Genomic DNA, 6,175 nt, shown 5'->3' with positions numbered 1-6,175 from the left:
GTAAACTATCTCGTCCTCTAGGTGGCGTCCTCGGCCCAGGACCCCATACTCAGGTCAGTCTTGGTTCCCTCGGTTGTTCTGTTAAGAGGACACATCCCAGTTGGATGTCTAAGATCCTTCCTCTCCAAAGGTTCTGTTTCTTGGCAGCTTTCCCGGTGCTTCAAACACAATTTATTCTATAATTTTTTGATCTCTGGAGTTTTAGTCCCTGGCTTCCTGTCTCTGATATTGACCTGCTGTGTGAGACGCCTCTCAGCACAACAACCACTGACTGTGACAAAGCATTTACTGGGAAGTCAAGTGGAAATTTGCTATTCAGTGTTTTTGAACCACTTTTTGCTCTGTATTCCTATGTGGTTCTTTTGAAGGCAATTTAAATAATTCAGGTGATGATCAAGAATCCTTGCAATAAACCACAACACCCATGTTCAGTTTCACAGTACACACTAAACATTCACATTCTACCTTTATTAAGGACCCAGGCAGACCCTCGAGGGTGACTTGATATCATCTCTATTACCAAATAAATAAGCCTTCAATCAGGTGCTGGTGGTCTCCTCTGCATTTCTAGGAGTGACTTCTCCAAAGGGTTGTATGCTAACCCATGGCCTCTCTGCACTACCTCTGCTGGTTGTACCTTCTCTGTTTTCAGGCGAAAATGTTTTCCATTCCTGGGCCAATGAATGCCACCTTTGTCCCTTCATCCTCCATCTTATGTGAGAAAGCCCCCCTTGCCGCACTCACCAAGCCTGCACAAACTTAACCTCTCCCCCCTCCACCTCACACAGGAAAAGAAACATACCGGGTCTGGTGCTTTGATTCAGGCTCAGTAATCTGGACGTCTGGATAAAGCTCTGGCTTAGAGACCACTTTGGACAGCCAGTTTTGGGACACTTTAGGAATGAAGAGGTGTAGTAGCTGTTGAAACTTTGCTGGAACGATATGATTTATTTAGATAACTCTACTTGGATTCATAAAACAGATATAAGAAACAGATTGTTTGACAACATATGTGAACTGAAAAAGAGATGGACAGATATGTAGCTTTTCAATCCTCTTTTAAAACTGTATTTAGTAATACTTCTTTAAAGGGACTTGAAACACTGTGGGAGACATTACTTCTCCTCATCATCATCCTGTTCAAGCCACAATAAACCAATTACACTTCCGTTTTCTCTGTATTGATGCATGCTTATTTTTCCACATCAGCCAATTCACCACCTGGGATTTGAAACACATTCAACTCAAGCTTCCGCATACCATTTATGTTAAATGAGGATTTTATTTCTGTAGGGACAATGGGCCTAAAACACCTTCATTTATCCCATTTTCAAGTTTCAGTTACACATAAATCTGCTTCGCTGTGAAACCCAAGACTACCTGCAGCGTACGCATTTGAGTTTGAATAGGTGCATGGATAGTAGGTGGTGAAAGGAAGCTCCTTGTTCCTAAGTGTTGAGTAGAGGTTTAATGGACTGGTGCATTATTGCATGGTTAAAAGCTTTGCTCAAATTAAAGCATAAGAGTCATCATCCTGGTGCCACCCGGGGTGGGAGGAATTCCATCTCGTCTCCAGATTGACCCTGACACACATAGTGGCGCACAAACAGAAGAAGTAATAGAGAGAAGGTTGAGTGGTCACTCTCTCTATATCTCTATCATAACACAGACATAATGTCTTCGGTGGGATTTTATCAGGTGGCTGCAGGGACAATAATGTTCCTTGTAAATAGGTTCCCAAACTTTGCCATGCCAAGGACCCCCATATAGTATAAGCACCTAGCGGGGACCCCTCTCTAGCAAAGTGTCATCATTCGTAGCAGTTAATCAAGTGGTGTGTTTTTTTAAAAATCTTAATTGAAAGATTCACATGGAAAGATGACACATACACTCCGATATGCAATGATTTATAACATCAAAAAATGTCATCGTTTTTGTCACAAACATCAATATTAATGGATTTTTTTTTGTTAATTAGGGTTAGGCGCCCCTTAGTACCCTGTGGAGGGGTTTAGACCCCCCCACTTGTATCTAAGAAATATTGAACGCCCCCAGAAGCCACAAGAAAAGAATTAATACATTGCTTTTAAAAATGAATCTACAGTACATTCTAGTGGGTTTCATTGAAAAGAATGTCTACACACATGTTCTTACCAAAATACCTTTGTATGCATTTCCTAGTAAAGTTTTTGACTTAATACGAGGAAATCTAATTTTCACAAGCTCAGACCAAAAAGAGCCTCAGGTGACCCTCTGGTACAAACACCTTCCACCTTAAAAAAAAAAAAAGAGGTTATTCTCATATTAACCTGAGCTTAACAAGATACTTTCAAACAAGTACAAACCTTTTGTTCATAATAACATGGGAGCTACAGATTTGGATATTTTAGCAGCTACTTGTTTAGCTGTCTGGAAGACAAATTTACTTGTTTCGGCTCAGTCTCACTTTCTTGATTTGTTTTAAACTGCAGATAGCAGTAGTTTTAATTCAAAAATCACTCTAAATCCGATCAATCAAATGACGAACTATACTTAATGGGTGAGACATTTACAATAAAAGCTTAAGATACAAGTATTTTCTGCAGGAGTTAGTTGCAACCAAAAAAGAGCTCAGTTAGCATGCTCAGTCAGTAGCTCTGCTGAATGTTTGTTTTTTAAGCATATCAACTTATGTAAAAGCTAAATACATGGGTTTTTAAAACAAAAAAATTAAGTTGTTGTTTTCTTAAAAACGGCTGGCCCATGTTACCATAATAACATAGAGGTAACAAAAGCAACACCATTTATAATCAATGCATGAATATTATAATGGTCAGTGGACAGTAAAAGCTGAGCAGGCAGGCACAGTTGCAGACAGAGCTTATGTCCTCTGCAGGCTAATAGAGTGGAGCAGAAATTGCTGAAAGTCGGGCCAAGTCAAGCTGACTTGGGATGTCCTAAAATAGCCATTGAACAAACAAAGAGCCTTTATGATTTAATTGAAGAAAAGGCCCTTTGCTCTGAAACTGCCTGTTTTAGGGTCGCCAGCAGATAAACAAGTGGATTCGGAATTTTTCATTAAAAAAGCGTTTTACAGATCATTGCTCGTATTGTCTTTCATGCATGTTAGAGGCACTGAAGCCTCAGGGGGGCGCTAGCGTGACTTGTTTGGTTGATTGTTAAACTAATTGAATGTGTTTTAATGTTGCTGTTTTTATTAATTAAATAGTGTAATTCCTGAGAGAGGCTCGTTTTTGAGCCACGTGAACAGGCATTTGATTACAGTAGCAATGTCGTTCTGAGAGTGCTGTACGCACTGGTAACCAAACTCTCCTGATGATTCCCTTTTTTTAATTACAGCCTGAACATCTGAGTCAGTTTTTCAGGAGGGACACAACATATTGTGGACTCGGCCAGCCTTCAGTACCTGTCTGTCCTTTCCTCTCTCTATTAAAGGTGCTGACTGCCCTACTGTCCCTGGTTTGTGTGTACACAGAGGACCAAAGCCACCCCTCCCCTGCGGTCACTGTGCCGAAACCTAGACACCTTCTAGACCCCTGGAGCCTCTGTGCACCCGTACAGTTGTGAAAGGTCAGCCCCCCCCAACACCACCCTCCGTCCGTCACTGCCATCTCTTCCCCTTCCCATTCCCTTCAAACCAACCTCCCCCTCCTCCTTCATCCTCTGAGCTTCCACACCCTTCCTCACCCACCAACCCCCATCCTCACCATGCAGCTATCCCACTGCCCTGCCATCTCGCAGCATTCCGCAGGCCGTGCACACAGAGGCCTATTGTGTGTGCAGGGAGACGGCAGAAGGCAGCATACAGTCAGAGCACCAGAGAAAAAGGATGTGTGGGGCTGAAGTGAATTCAGTATTCCTGCTGTACACTGATACGGATCTATAGTCAAAGTTGCTTTCATTGACATTACTGCAACATAGTTTTAAAGAGAACTATGGCGGATGAATGTTGAATGATTGCTCACAGCTGGGCTGTTGTATTTAGATTATACATCTCGGACCTTGTAGGATGCTATAAATGGCAGCAGTCATATCTATAGTCTTCTTTGGTTCTGCTGTCTGTTTCACCTCAGTGGAGAGGCTTCTCAAGAGCCAGTCAGCTCTTTTCATTCTTGCATGCATGTGTGATTTTAAGGTAGCTCTGCTTTGGTTCTCTTTTTATCATTATTATTTGTAGGATGCAAAAAATTTCCCTCGGATGATTTTGATTGCTGTTTTTGAGTAAATGCTTCTGGTGAAGCTCGATCAAATCTTTTCCTCTGAATTATTTTTGAATGATTTGAAGGTCGCTCTGTAGTTTTGGATCTCGAGCTATGATACATTTTAAAACTATAGGAGAGTCTTGAGTTTTTCAAAGAGGAGGTTTTTATAGCGTACGTATGTTAACATCACTTGTTATAAGAGGTTTTCTGTTAGTCTTCAAATTGAACCCCTTTCCCACAAAACTGCATATTCTTCTTTCTTGACATGATGCAGCAACAATGAGTTGACCTAACACAGAAAAACTAGACGACTCGACCAGATACAGCAAACTAGACGCAGTTTGTAGTGACACTGTATACTCTCTTAATTGTCCAAAGGCCGCCTATTATTGATTCAGCTGGGTAAGTGGCAGGGTAAATTCCTGAAATGTTTTCGTTTCGTGGACGTCCACACTGGTTGTGGTGCCTCATTAACTAAAACCAAAAGATCCTACAAAACTAGAATCAACCTACTTTCCTGCACACTTTTTTTTTCTTTCTTTTTTTTTTCTTTTTTATGGTCAACTTCTGCATTTAACATGATATAATTTGAATTCGCCAAACAAGTCACGGGCCTTGTGATGAATGCTTAAATGAGGAGGGGTTGTTCAAATCTTTCTTTCCTGTATGTGGAATGAGAGGGGCTCTCTAGAAGTCGTGACCCTGGAATTACTGTGCCTCTCCCATGACAAAGACCCCCTTTCAAGCTCTCTCACCTGGACTGTGTAGAGAGAGGTACATGATAAAGATCACACAGACGTCTCATCACCCTCCTGGCTCGGCTTCACAATAGCTAATTTTGGCAAAGATATGCTATTTTGCTAGGAATTTTTTTATTAACATAAATAAAGCTTGTTAAAGGTTAGTGTATATGTGAGGATACATACACAGATATGAACAGAATACATAGCGACATCAAGACGGTATCTAACCCCTGAATAGGATCAATTCAGATCCATCTTGAGGGAAATGTCTTTGTATCCAAACCACAGCAGGGTGTTTCTTTAAATGGGAACTCACAACCTCTTGTCAATGGTGTTTGTCCAAACAGACAAGGCTCTCAGAAAGTTTGACTGCAATGTGAACATGACATAACTGCACTCTTGATTGGTCAGCTCAACACTTTCAGGTTGCCCAAGTAGCTGCATATTAATCCGTAATCCAAGAGATTAGAGCGAAACAAACAACCCCGCTGACCCACCGTGGGTTCTCATGAGCTCCGGTTTGAACCAAAAGTGGCATCTCATTTTACAAGACAACATTTGTAAGCTTCTATCTATCTATCCACTCGAGGAGAAGTCCCATGAAAAAAACAAAACAAAAAACAGAGCAATAAGAGAAAAGCAGCGTTGCTTTGTCTGTAATCATTTAAGACAACACTTCAGTTCTGTGGTCAGGTTACCTGTTACTTTGGTTTACTTTGCAATTCCATCTAAGTTTAGAATTCACAAATCGACCAGTCAAGAAAACATCTGAAGATCTCTGAAAACACATTTCTCATTCTAGATCCTTCAATGGAGACAATGCATAAATACGTGTGATTATCAGTTTCCAGATGGTCGTTCCTTTATAAATAAAACCTAATCAACCTCATCATGTACACTGTAGCATATTATACTTCAGTGTGTGCCTTATATTATAATTAGTGATATATGTGTAGGATCTGAAATGTATGAAAAAGTTCTTCAATCTGTTTTTTTTTTTTTTTTTTCAGGAAGCTCTGAGATTTCTTTTTTTATCCTCAGTGACATGTGGTCAAGTCAGAGCTTGACCCCTGTTCTGCCACTTGTAGCTGCCCTTTTAACGTGAAAGTGAAGGTGCATCTCTTGGCCAGGCCAGGCCAAGCAGGTCAAGGGAGGAGGAAGGAGGGCTGGAGTTTAAAAAAAAAAAAATCCCTGGGAGAGTAGATGCTGCTAGATTGAGGGGAGGGAGAT

This window comes from Symphodus melops (assembly GCF_947650265.1).
Source record: "Symphodus melops genome assembly, chromosome: 13".
Lineage (NCBI taxonomy): Eukaryota > Metazoa > Chordata > Actinopteri > Labriformes > Labridae > Symphodus > Symphodus melops.
This window is presented reverse-complemented; position numbering follows the sequence as displayed.